The sequence below is a fragment of the Panthera leo genome, chromosome C1 (genome assembly GCF_018350215.1).
Source record: "Panthera leo isolate Ple1 chromosome C1, P.leo_Ple1_pat1.1, whole genome shotgun sequence".
Taxonomy (NCBI): domain Eukaryota; kingdom Metazoa; phylum Chordata; class Mammalia; order Carnivora; family Felidae; genus Panthera; species Panthera leo.
In genome coordinates, this window is record NC_056686.1 from 180646222 (window position 1) to 180659373 (window position 13152).

A 13152-nucleotide genomic window follows, 5' to 3' on the forward strand; every position below is an offset into this window, starting at 1 on the left:
CTCACATGGGACAGAGCTGGCCCTAGATCCGGAGCTTGGTTTGAAGCTTTGGGAGATAATCAGTGTTTCTATTTGTGAGGAAAAATAGTCACAGCAGATGGATTAAATTCATGTTTATCATGGCAGTTCGGCTTTTATTTTTCCCCAATGAAATCACATGGAGGGAATAATAGAAAGAAACTTTAAATCAAGGTATATATAAGGTAGTTGAATTATTAATCAAATATCCTAACTTATAGGGGCACCTGGGTGGCTCAGCTGGTTACGGTCCCCGACTTCAGCTCATGTCATGATCTCACGGTTCATGGGTTCTAGCCCCGCATCAGGCTCTGTGCTGACAGTTCAGAGCCTGGAGCCTGCTTTGGATTCTATGCCTCCATCTCTCTCTGTGCCTCCCCCTCTCACACTTTGTCTCTCTGTCTCTCAAAAATGAATAAAAAAAATATCCTAACTTGTAAAACAAGTTTCAGAACAATCTAACATATACAGCTTGAAGCAGATGTGCACCAACCTGTTAAGAAGTGATTCTCATATGTCTCTTAGTTTTTCCACACATCTTACCAGTGAGACTCTGCTCTTTGTTCTGGACTATTGTTTCAAGGATGTCTGCATGGTACCTTGGAAGATAGAAATACTATCTCTCCAGAGCAAAGAGAAGCCAAGCTTACCATCTAGGACAATAAAAATGCTTCTTTCTGAAGCAGCGGGCAAGCATGGTCACTACCTATCACAAAAGATCCCAGTTCTCTAAGCTTGGGGTTCCTTTCCCGTAACGCAACCCATGGACTTGTGTCATGTGTCTCTCTTCATATCACCTTGTAATAACTGGGGCTTGGGGAGCCACCCAGAAATGCTGATACTGTGGCTACTGCTTTTGGTATGAGTAACAAACTGTCCTTTGTCTCCCCCCAAGGGAGTCTTGTGTTTCTACTGGCCCTCATGAGATTGTGATAGGCTAATTTGTTAGCTAACAAGAGTAAAATCTCAGACATTTCAGAGTTTTTGGCAGAACTAAGGCAGATTGGGGGTCTGTCAATATAAAACTTTGTTGTAAATAAGCCAAAAGGATATCAGAGTATTTTAATATTCAATATTATTCCTTACGGCCATGTCTTAAGAAATGGGTGGGTCACGATGGAATAAAACAAGGGGGAAAAACACAGTCTGCATGACAGTAGGACATCTGATGAATGAAAATTCTCACTGGCATTCAAATCACATGCTATTCAAACAATGATATTCAAAGTTTGTAATGAAATGTGTTTTCTTTTTTTTTTTTTAATGTTTGTTTATTTTGAGATGGAGGAGGGGCAGAGAGAGAAGGAGAGAGAAGGCTCCATACTGTCAGCTCAGAGCCCGACATGGGGGCTCAAACTCATGTACCATGAGATCATGACCTGAGCAAAATCAAGAGTCAGACACTTAACTGACTAAGCCTTTCAAGCCCCTGAAATGTGTTCATTTGTGAAATAAATTCCCAAGGATGTTTTCATGAAAGTCAGTCATTTTGCCCAATGAGGAATTACTACGTTCTGCTGAGGGACAAACATGAAGAATTTACCAAAGTTAACAATTTACCAACACCTCTTTTCTTCTAAATATTTATAATGTTTATAGCAACTTATATGATGGATTATTAGGACTTAGTTTGCTTTGGGCAACTTGCACACAGGTTTTTCACCCTTCCCCTAGTCTATGTTCTCTTTGTCCTTTCAACCACCCACTCCTCACCACTCATTTCCTCTCCTCAACCTTATTATCTCTCCTTTCTGCCTGTCAAGTTCTCTCCCCTGCTCAGTCTCTCTTCTCTTTGCTCCTAAAGTTTCTTTATTCTTCTTTCTTCTCTATTGCTATTGTCTCCTAGTCCCACAAAATTCCCCATTTCCCATGATGATCTCTCTTCTTTCTTCTCCCTTTCCCTACCTTTTTTCTCAATCGCTCTGTCTTCTTCTTCCACTGTCCCATCCTTCTGTTTTCTGGCTCCTAATTTCCTACTTCACTGCCTTTGTTTCTCAGCTCAGTAGCCCAGACTGTACTTAGCACTCACAGTCATTTCTTTCTCCTTCAGCAAATTGCTTCCCATTTCTATCCAACTTCTCAAGCTACAACAGCAGCAGAAGCAGCAGAAAATCAGGGCAAAGGTCAATTAAACAATCCTTAAAATGTTATGATCTTCTCATAAATTAAAATCTATCTAAAAACTGCACATCCAATACGAATGTCATGCACATTTACATAGTGAAAAAAAAGCAAGTTTCTAGTATATTGGTAATATCAGCAAAGGAAGAAAAATGGTCATTTGATATATTGTTCCACTGGAAAATTAAATTACAGATATAGTGATTTCTGATAAATTGACCTAGCATCATTTTCAGTAGAAGGTAATAAAGCATTAAGTGTCACTCCAAATTTCAAGAAGGTAGTCAGCTTAAATTTCTCCTGCCTTTTGTCAGAACTGGTCGTTGAGGGTGGTGTCACTAACTATGATTGGGGGCAAAAGTGAAAATACAGAAAATGGGGAGACAGTGTCTTAATTTCGCTTCATTCAAATTCTTTCATCATGTTTCTTTATAGGTTGAGAAGAAGTAAACCTTAGAACATGTTTCTATATAAACCTGTAATAAACTGGAAATGGAAGACATTCCAAATTTAGAGACACTTCTCATAGACTCCATTTTGAAGTGAATAAAACAGAGCTCTCTTATTCCCAAATGTATGTGGCACTTACATTTCTAGCCATCCTAAGCAGCTGCTATAAATATTCTGGTGTGTGTTTTTTCCCAGGCAGCCTAAAATAAATGATAATCAATTGGAATTTTGAGAAGACGTCAAAGAATTATTGATAAATAAGCTGATGTAGTGATAAATAAGTGGATGATGATAATGAGTAATAAAGTTTCTAAGTAACAAAAATTATGATAAGAAACAATGGTGAACTTGAAAGTAGTGATGATGTCCCATTAGAACCCAGTTGGGAATGACTATTTCTATGTACTCTGATTTCTAATATCTACCCAGCCCAAGCCCCTGGCATCCAGGATAAAAGCAACCTCTCTCCCCTTTCCCTCCTGTAAACACCAGTGATGTTTTATTAAAGGAAGCACAAATCCCACTTCACTGGCAAACCTCTTCTGGACCAAGTCTGAAAAGATCTTTTCTGCTTCTGAATTCTCGTATGAATTACCATTTATACTATATACATCTGACAATCACATACTGCTGTGTGATGCCTCTTGTATTTTGCTATCTTAACATGTCACTTAAAGTAAATTTATTTTTAAAAAACACATAAATGTTCCTATCTTGTCTCTAAAGTTAGAATGTAAATTCTTTGAGGGAAAAAGAAGTTTTTTCATCTTTGTTTTCTTCATAGCACACACGTGGTGCTTTGAAAATAGCGTGTTCCTTAAATACATGTGGATTTGAGGAAAGACCTTAGAATGATAAAAAATAATTATACTGTGAGTTTTCTGGCCATATTGTGTAGAATCTGACTTCTTATTCCCATGCTGAGCTCTCAAAGACATAGATTTAATGTGGTAATTCCAATCGATTTAAAGTAAAATGAAAGTACTAGGAATGGAAAACTGTTGGCACTTTATAATAGCATGTAATAAGTTTATAGACTTTGAAGCAGTATTTTTAACCTTGGCATTTATTTCAGAATTTGTTTTATTTCACACTACTTTTGCTAACTACTGGTGGAATATTGGATTATTGAACTGGAGAGTTCATAATACTCTCATCATTTGTCAGCACAGTGTTTGGAAACCACAATGTTAGATACCAGAAGTTGTAATTTATATTGCCACTTTTTAATCTGCTGTGTGGCAGTCTTCTAGAGAGTGTGAGATATAAGCAGTAGCTGAAAATTAAGGTAATGCATGACACTTTATCCAGACAAGTGAGATAAATTATAGGACATTAAATGCTGTGTCTTGCTATTTTTGTTGTCTGCTTGCATGACGATGTTTCTCATTATTCTCAATAAAAATTAAGGTCATTATATTTTACAACCTGAGTTTTAAGCAGAATCATAGGAAATTGCCAATATTTGACCGTGTTTGCTTTACTAAAATAGCAATTTCATATGGTTCAACCTAGCTAAATTTAGCTATGTAAATTTCTGCTTTACACATACACTAGAAGAAAAAAATGTCTCGAGAATGATTTTCTTTTATCAGCAAATCCACATTTAGTTTATTTAAAATGCATATGTTCAGACTGCGGTTGACTCCAAGATAATTGTTGAGTTTTGTTTTGTTTTTCCCCTCCTTTTAGATGGAGTGAAACATGGCAGAATAATCATATTCTGAGTCTGATACACAGCACACTTTTCTTACAGCATCTTATGTCCAGCTTTGACTACCAGCTTTTTATTTAGCATCTGGTGTTACCAAGAACTGCCAAGAACAGTCCAGAGAATTCCCTAGTCTGGAGCCAGTAACATCAGGAGCACTTTTTTGGGTGGTTTAATTAGTGTAATCCAAAGAGCAACATTTATGAAGGGGAAATATGAGGGTGAAAACGTTGTCTCACATCCATAAAGTGTTGTGTGATTGTAAGACATGGTAAACTCACTCTTGGCTGAAGAAGAAATTAAATGATAATGTCAAGGTCTGCTTTTAGGGCACATTATGAGGATCAGGTTGCAGTAATTCAAGTGACAGAAAACTGGCAGAAATTATTAGCTATAAGAAATGTCATAAAGGAAAATGTGACAGATCTTAGTGATAGGTTGGGCAGTTTGCTAGAAAAATGAAGACTTCTGCTCCAGAGAAGGTATAAATGAAGATTTATAACCCTGAGCTTTACGATGTTCTCTGTGCACAAACCATGTGAGCACCAGCCTATAAACGTCTGGTGTGGCCCGTGTAACCCGTGTATTTGTTATTATACTATTTTACCTGGAAGACTAAATTTACATGAGTGAATTTTTGGTTATGAGTTAGACAAAACAGATGTAAGGTGATGGAGCTAAAGTATCCAAAGTATGAATTCTTGTCTCCAGCTTGTCTGTGTGAAAAGCTTAAAGTTCCCTTTGAAGACTAGGAAACCACTGTAGGCTATGCAGATTACAATCCTGAATATCACCAATGTATGATGGTTGTAAATAAGAATGATTTGGGGAGCCTGGGTGGTTTGTTTAGTCAGTCAAGCGTCTGACTTTGGCTCAGGTCATGATCTCACGGTTTGTGAGTTCAAGCCCCACGTGGGACTCCATGTGCTGACAGCTCAGGGCTTGAAGCCTGCTTCAGATTCTGTCTCCCTCTCCTCCTGCCCCTTCCCCACTTGCTCTCTCTCTCTCTCAAAAATAAACTTAAAAAAATTAAAATATAAATAAATAAGAATGATTTGTCATAAATTTCCCTGGTCTGTGATATTTAATCATTTACATAATATGAGCAAACTTCTTCCAATTATTGTTATTTTTTATTGAAGTACAGTTTCACATAAAATATTATATTAGTTCCAGGTATACAACACAGTGATTCAACATTTACATACATTACAAAGTGAGCATCATCATAAATCTGGCTACCATCTATCACCAATTATTTTTGATGAGTCATAATTAATCATACCACAATTTAAAATATCAATCCACAAACTACGAGGGCAAATACTTCCATCTACTTACTGCCTACCATTTCAAGTCTAAGGAGAGATATTTCTTCAGATTTACTTTAAGGCATGTGTAATACACATTGATCCAAAAAATCCAAATATTTCAGTCAATGTAATACACATAGTGATGAAACATTCTCTATCTTAAAAACGTGTCTAGGGGCACTGGGTTCAGTCGGTTACGCATCCTCTTGGGCTTAGGTCATTATCTCGCAGTTCCTGAGTTCGAGCCCCTCATTGGGCTCAGTGCTGACAGCTTGGAGCCTGAAGCCTGCTTGAGATTCTGTGTCTCCCTCTCTCTCTCTCTGCCCCTCTCCCTTTCTCTCTCTCCCTCTCAAAAGTAAATAAACATTTAAAAAATTTAAAAACATGTCTTTTTCTCTAGTCAAGACTACTGCCCTTACCTTTTCCAATTGTTATTTAGATCTATAATCTTAAAACAAGGTGTTTATTGTCGGATATCATAATAGCATAGTTATTTTATAGGTATATGAATAGCAGAGTGTGCTCTGGCTTTAAAACCTGGCTCCTTCAATGGCCTGCCTCTGTGTCCTTGAGCAAACTATTTAGTTTCTTGAAAATCAGTTTTCTCTTCTATAAAATGTAAATAATATTGACTATCTCAGGGGGTTGTCATAACAATCAAATGAGTTTAAAACACGAAAGCTCTTAAACGTTGCCTGCACCTACAGCATTTGCAAACATCAATAGATGTTAGCTATTATTATTACTATCCACTATCCTCAGTAAAATGTATAGTAAAGCTGAAGAAGGAAATACACACGCAAAAAGATGAACCTAGTTACAAACTTTACACCTTTTATAAAAATTAACACACAAAATGGATCACAGACCTAAATATAAAATGCAAAACTATAAAATAGCTCTTAAAAGACTGCAAAAAATAGGGGAATAATAAGATACAAAAAATATCTAGATAGCTTGGGTTTGGTGACGATTTTTCACATAGAACACCAAAGACATGATCCATAAAAGAAAGAACTGACAAAGTGGACTTTATTAAAATACATAGAACACCAAAGACATGATCCATAAAAGAAAGAACTGATAAAGTGGACTTTATTAAAATAAAAACAAAATTCTGCTTTGTGAAAGACACTGTCAAGTAAATGAAAAGATAAGCCACAGAGAAAATATTTGCAAAAGACATATCTGAAGGACTATTATCTAAAATATACAAAGAATTCATAAACCTCAAGATTATAGAAAACAAAGAGCCTGATTTAAAAGTGGGCCAAAACCTTAACAGACCACCTCACCAAAGAATATATACAAGGGCAAAAAATTCATATGAAAAGATGCTCTACATCATATGTCATCACAGAAATGCAAATTAAAACAATAGCGAGACATCACTACATACCTATTAGAATGGCCAAAATCTAGAACACAGACAACACCAAATGATGGTTAGGATGTGAAGCAACAGGGACCCTCTTTGTTGCTGTTGGGAATGTAAAATGGTACAGCCATTTTGGAAGACAGTTTGGTGATTTCTTACAAAACTAAACATTCTCTTACCATGTGATTTCAGCTCCTTGATAATTACCAAAAGGAATTGAAAACCTATGTCCACACAAAAACCTGCACATGGATGTTTATAGCAGCTTTATTCATAACTTCCAAAACTTGAAAACCACCAAGAATCCCTCAGTAAGTGAACAGATACATAAACCATGGTGCCTTCACATAATGGATTATTCAGCACTGGAAAGAAATGAACTATCAAGCCATGAAAAGACATAGAGGAACATTAAATGTATATCACTAAGTGAAAGAAGCCAATCTGAAAGGACTATATATATGACATTCTGGAAAAAGCAAAACTATGGAGATAGTAAAAATATCAGTGGGGGGCACCTGGGTGATTCAGTCGGTTAACCACCTGACTTCAGCTCAGGTCATGATCTCGCAGTTCATTAGTTGGAGCCCCACATCAGGCTCTGTGCTGACAGCTCAGAGCCTGGAGCCTTCTTGCCATTCTGTATCTCTGTCTCTCTCTGCCCCTCCCCCGCTCATGCTCTGTATCTCTCTCTCTCTCAAAAGTAAATAAACACTAAAAAAAAAAAAAAAAAGATCAGTGGTTGTCAGGGACCACCTGGCACTGATGGTGCTGGAGGAAGGAAGGGATGAACAGACAAAGAATGGAGGACTTCTAGGGTGGTGAAACTACTCTGTATGATTTTATAATAATGGATATATGTCATTATATATTTGTCCAAACACATAGAATGTACAATATCAAGACGAAACCCTAATGTAAACTATGGACTTTGTAGTCCATAGTCCATTGACTGTCAATGTAGGTGCATGAGTTGTAAGAAGTTATACACTCTGATGGGAGCTGTTGACAATGGCAGAGGCTGTGCATAAAGGGGCAAGGGATATCCCTGTACCTTCTGCTCAGTTTTGATGGGAATCTAAAATTTATCGAAAAAATAACATCTATTTTTAAATCTTAAGGATTATGCTTACAAGTAAAGCAATTTAAAAATACTATTTTGTTGTCTTTAAATACAGAGAAACAGATAAAGAGTAAAGAAGTTTTGGACTAGAAAACCAAGAAATGATGAAAGTTATACACATATGACATACAAATACTTTGGGAGGCTTTGGCCTACATTGTGGTCCCCCCATTAAACCTTGAAGATGGGGCCTTTGGGAGGTAATTGTGATTAGATGAGGTCATGAGGGTGGAGGGTGGTCATTAGGGTCCTTAAAAGAAGATGAAGAGAGAGACACAGCTATCTCTTTGCCCTTGTGAGTGTACTGTGAGAAGGTAGTGTTCTGTAAGCCAGGAAAAGAATCCTTCCCCGGAACCAAACTGGCTGGCACCTTTTTATTTTTTTTTTAATTTATTTTTTTTAATTTACATCCAAGTTAGTTAGCACATAGTGCAGCAGTGATTTCAAGAGTAGAGTCCTTAATGCCCCTTACCCATTTAGCCCATCTCCCCTCCCACAACCCCTCCAGCAACCCTGTGTTTGTTCTCCATATTTAAGAGTCTCTTTTCAAACTGGCTGGCATCTTGACCTTGGACTTCCCAGTCTCCAGGACTGTAAGAAGTAAATATGTTGTTTAAATCACCCAGTCTGTGGTATTTTGTGATAGTATCCTGAGCAGACTAATACAGGGGACATCTGGGACATTAACTTATGGGCTTAACATTTTAAGTACTCTCACTGGTTAAAGAGAAATGTCTATGATGTAATGTTTAAATTGCACATCAATAAAGGGTCTTTTCATGCTATAAGTCTTGTCACTGTAAGATACACACTTAATTTAGCGACACGTTTACAATTAAAAGAAACCAGCTAAATAGGCAAAAACAGGGAGTAGGAAGTGGGGGAAATGAAGAGAGGTTTGTAAGAGGATACAAACTTCCAGTTATAAGAAGAATAAGGTGTGAGGGGTGCCAGGGTGGCTCAGTGGATTAAGCGTCCGACTTGGGCTCACGTCATGACTTAACAGTTCACGAGTTCAAGCCCCGTGTTGGGTTCTGTGCTGACAGCTCAGAGCCTGGAGCCTTTGCTTTGGATTCTGTGTCTCCCTTTCTCTCTGCCCGTCCACCACTCACATTCGGTCTCTCTGTCTCTCAAAAATAAATAAACATTTAAAAAAAAGTTAAAAAAAAAAGGTGTGAGAATCTAATGTAGGCCATGGTGACTGTAGTTGATAATACTATATTGTATAAGTGAAATTTGCTGAGAGAAGATCTTAAGCGGTCTCATCAATAAAAAAAAGGTAAAGATGTAAAGTGATGGATATGTTAATTAACTCGATTATGGGAATCCTTTCACAATATACACATATATCAAACCATTACATTCTACATTTTATTTATTTATTTATTTTTGGCTTGGGAAGAAGGATGTTTTGTTTTGTGTTTTCTTTAAATAGGAAAAATGTCTGGGGAGCCTGGGTGGCTCAGTCAGTTAAGCATCCGACTCTTAATCTCAACTCAAGTCATGATCTTGCAGTTATAAGATTGAGCTCCATGCTGAGTGTGGAGCCTGCTTGGGATTCTCTCTTTCCCACTCTCTCTCTGCACCTCCCCCACTTGTTCTCTCTCTCTTTCTCTCTCTCTCTCACTCTCGCTCTCACTCCCAAAATAAACATTTAAAAAATAAATAAGAAAACTGTCACTACTTATAACAAAATCATTCGTATGGACTCTACCCTACAAATAGGCAGGACAGAAAATCATCAACAATTATTTTTTGGAGGTGTACATTGTACACTTTAAATATATTATAATTTTATTTGTCAATTATATATCATTAGAGCTTTTTAAAAGGCCCTGAATGACAGTTGTTTCCACGCACTGATATTCTACATTAGTTTCTCTAGAAGCTTTTCCTTTGGAAAAAAGACTTAGGAAAAAAATTCATTGCATTTCCAGTTAGGTCATGGAATCATCTCTACCCATTAAATAGAAATCTTCTTTATCATCTGCAAAGTTAGTGACATTATTATAAATACTGAGATTTCAGAGAGAAACTTCTTTTTCCCCCTAAGAAAATGTAATTAAGTTTAAGCCACTAAGGCTAGGATTTGTAGTTTTCCCTTAGAGTCATAATTTATTTGCCTTCCTCCCTTTGTTCTAACTTCTTTTCACAGTAGTACATAAAATTGCTTTCAAGACTTTTTTTTTCCAATTTTATGATTTCCACACCAATACAGAATTATAAACCACAAAATTCTGAGTGATTCCACTATCAAGAATAGAATTTTATAACTTCATTTTGATGAAAAAAATGAATTTAAAATAAGTCATCCTTTGACACATATTTCACACTGTTATACTGTTTTGCTGAGGACAGTGCAATTATTATAAAACCCAATGAGACAAACTTTTTTCCTTCCCCATAAAGCTGCATATAACCAGGTTATCAGAGACTGTTATTTACTGAATTCCAAAAATGAATTCTGAAAAAACTATCAATATACAGATGAATACTTCATTTCAACAGATGTTTGGTTTGGAATAATTTTTTTATAAGCAATTTAATCAAATGAGAGATTTAAAAAATATTTAAGCATAATATTTGTTTGATACTTAAAATATGTTGTTTGTCATTTAAGTGTATAGCACTTGGTTTCATTATAGAATTTGGCAGTTCATACAAATTTATATATCTTTTATTTTAGTTTATTTTTTTAAGTAATCCCTATACCCAATGTGGGGTTCAAACTCACAACCACATGTTCTACCAACTGAGCCAGCTTGATGCCCCTAAATTTATATATCTAACATTTTTTTTAATAGAAGAGGGAGGCAGTGTGGCATAGTTGCTAAGACTATGGAGTTGGTATATAAGAAGAATGATCAAAGTGAGACACATCCATCCACATAAGAGCCCAATCCTTCAGAGATTATTTTAAACAAACATAAGAATAGAGTATTCAAAGAGATAAGAAAATTTAAGATTCCATAAAGTCTGAAGGGTAAGGAATGTACATATAGCTTAACTTCCACTAAGTACAAACATCTTTAGAGTTAGATAGAAAATGCATATCTACAACTTATGAGTAAAATATACATGAGAAAGCCAATCAAGAAACTAGCTTGGGCAGAAATTTAGTTTTGTAGTAACAGATGTATAATCGGTATCCTGGGATCTGGGATACATGTCTTATAACACCCAATTTATAACACAGGACACAGGGATCTTCAAAATATTTTCTTGTAGATTCTTTAATTTTGAAAAGACAAAATCTATCATTACCTATTTTCCTCCTTTGCACCAGGCACTGTTGCCACACTGGACATCTAACATGCTAGGCAGGCTCCTTCCTCCCTGAAGACCTCTCTACATTGCCTTCTGGAAGATTCTTTTGCCTGGAAGATTCTTATCCCAGGTATCTGCTAACTAAAATGTCAACTTTTCAGTGAGGCTTTGCCTGGCCATGTTAACTAAAATAACAATCAATCTCCCTTAACTTTATCTACTTTCCCTAGCACCTATCATCATCCAATATTGTGAACTGATAATCACCAATATCCAGTGAAAGAAATGCATCAACACACTATTTGTTAAGAGTCAGAAATTTTATATTAATTCTTTTGCCCCTTGATTTTGCATTTCCATTACACTTCCCCAGCAGAACTTTAATATAATGTATTTTATTTTATGCCTCAATTTTTTTTAACTCTATAAACTAGAATTAACATTAAGACATTAAGAATGTCTTATACATTGAATTGTTGTTATAATTTTAATAGTAAATGTCTAAAAAGACACAATATTAAAAATTAAAGAGACACAATATTAATAATTATAACGACAAAGCTAATTTTTGAAAATATATCTCTTAATTAGATGAATGAGGCTGTTTATTTTTAATCAATGTATATATTCATAGATGATTGCTACTTATTACCAGAATAACATAGGGTTTATATTCTTAGCTATAAACTTCAAGAAATCTTATTTACATAAATATGTAGATGGGAATGAAAGAAGTTCTGTTACAACAAAGTCAGTCAGAACATTAGATTAGAGATCTAGCATCAGATTTTAATTTTAATACTCTACTAACTAGCAACTCAACTAGGGCATCCTATAATTTTATTGAAAGCAAAGAGTTAGAAATTACCTGAGGTGTGCCTAGGTGGCTCTGTCAGTTAAGTGACCAACTTTTGACTTCAGCTCAGGCTATGATCTCACAGTTTGTGAGATTGAGCCCTGTGTGAGATTGATCCTGCTTGGGATCCTCTCTCTCCCTCTCTCTCTCTGCCCCTCCCCTGCTCACACTCACTCTCTCAAAATAAATAAATAAACTAAAAGAAAGAAAGAAAGAAAGAAGGAAAGAAAGAAAGAAAATAAATTATCTGAATTACAAAGTGATTTTCCCCCTGGTTATTAGCATGTTACACTTTTTTCAAATTCAGAGACTATAAAAAAAGGTTTTCCAAAATGAATCAAGTGCCTTGTTATATTTTCACCTAGAGACACCTCTATGTTTATGGAACTAAAATTAGGCATAACCAGGATAAAAATAATCCCATAAAGTTAGGGTTTCTCCACTGGCTTTGAACAGAGATTTACTTATTCATGCCAAAATTTCAATTTCTAGATGTGTCAAAGTGCCTTAAAAATGTGACAGATGGACTGGAAGATAGAAACTTGAGAATATATATAACTACTTATATATAGTTATATTGGTAATTTCCCTTTTGGTTTGAAAATAATTACATTTCTACTCACACATTTGACATATTAGAACAGATTATCAAGAAGCGCTGGGGCAGGGATGGAACAGAGCAGGGTGCCTGGTACTGCCACCCTGTCCCAAGCCTGCCAAGCACCCACCCCCCCCATTCTCTCTCTATTCTCTCTTCACTTCTTTATTAGCCAAAGAGCCAAACCAAGGAGCTCCTAAGACTGCTGGAGAATCTGGTAAAAGCACCATTGTGAACCAGATAAAGATCTTGCATGTCAAGATCTTTTAATGGGGAGTTTAATCGGGAGGGCTGGAAGGAGGACCTCAGGTTGCAAG

General features: G+C 36.1%; 1 long non-coding RNA gene across 1 annotated transcript in view; it reads right to left on the bottom strand.

Moving 5' to 3' along the window:
* Nucleotides 1–13152, bottom strand: part of LOC122228103 — a 168570-nt gene that overhangs the window by 93494 nt on the left and 61924 nt on the right. The gene's annotated exons all lie outside the window — the stretch shown is intronic.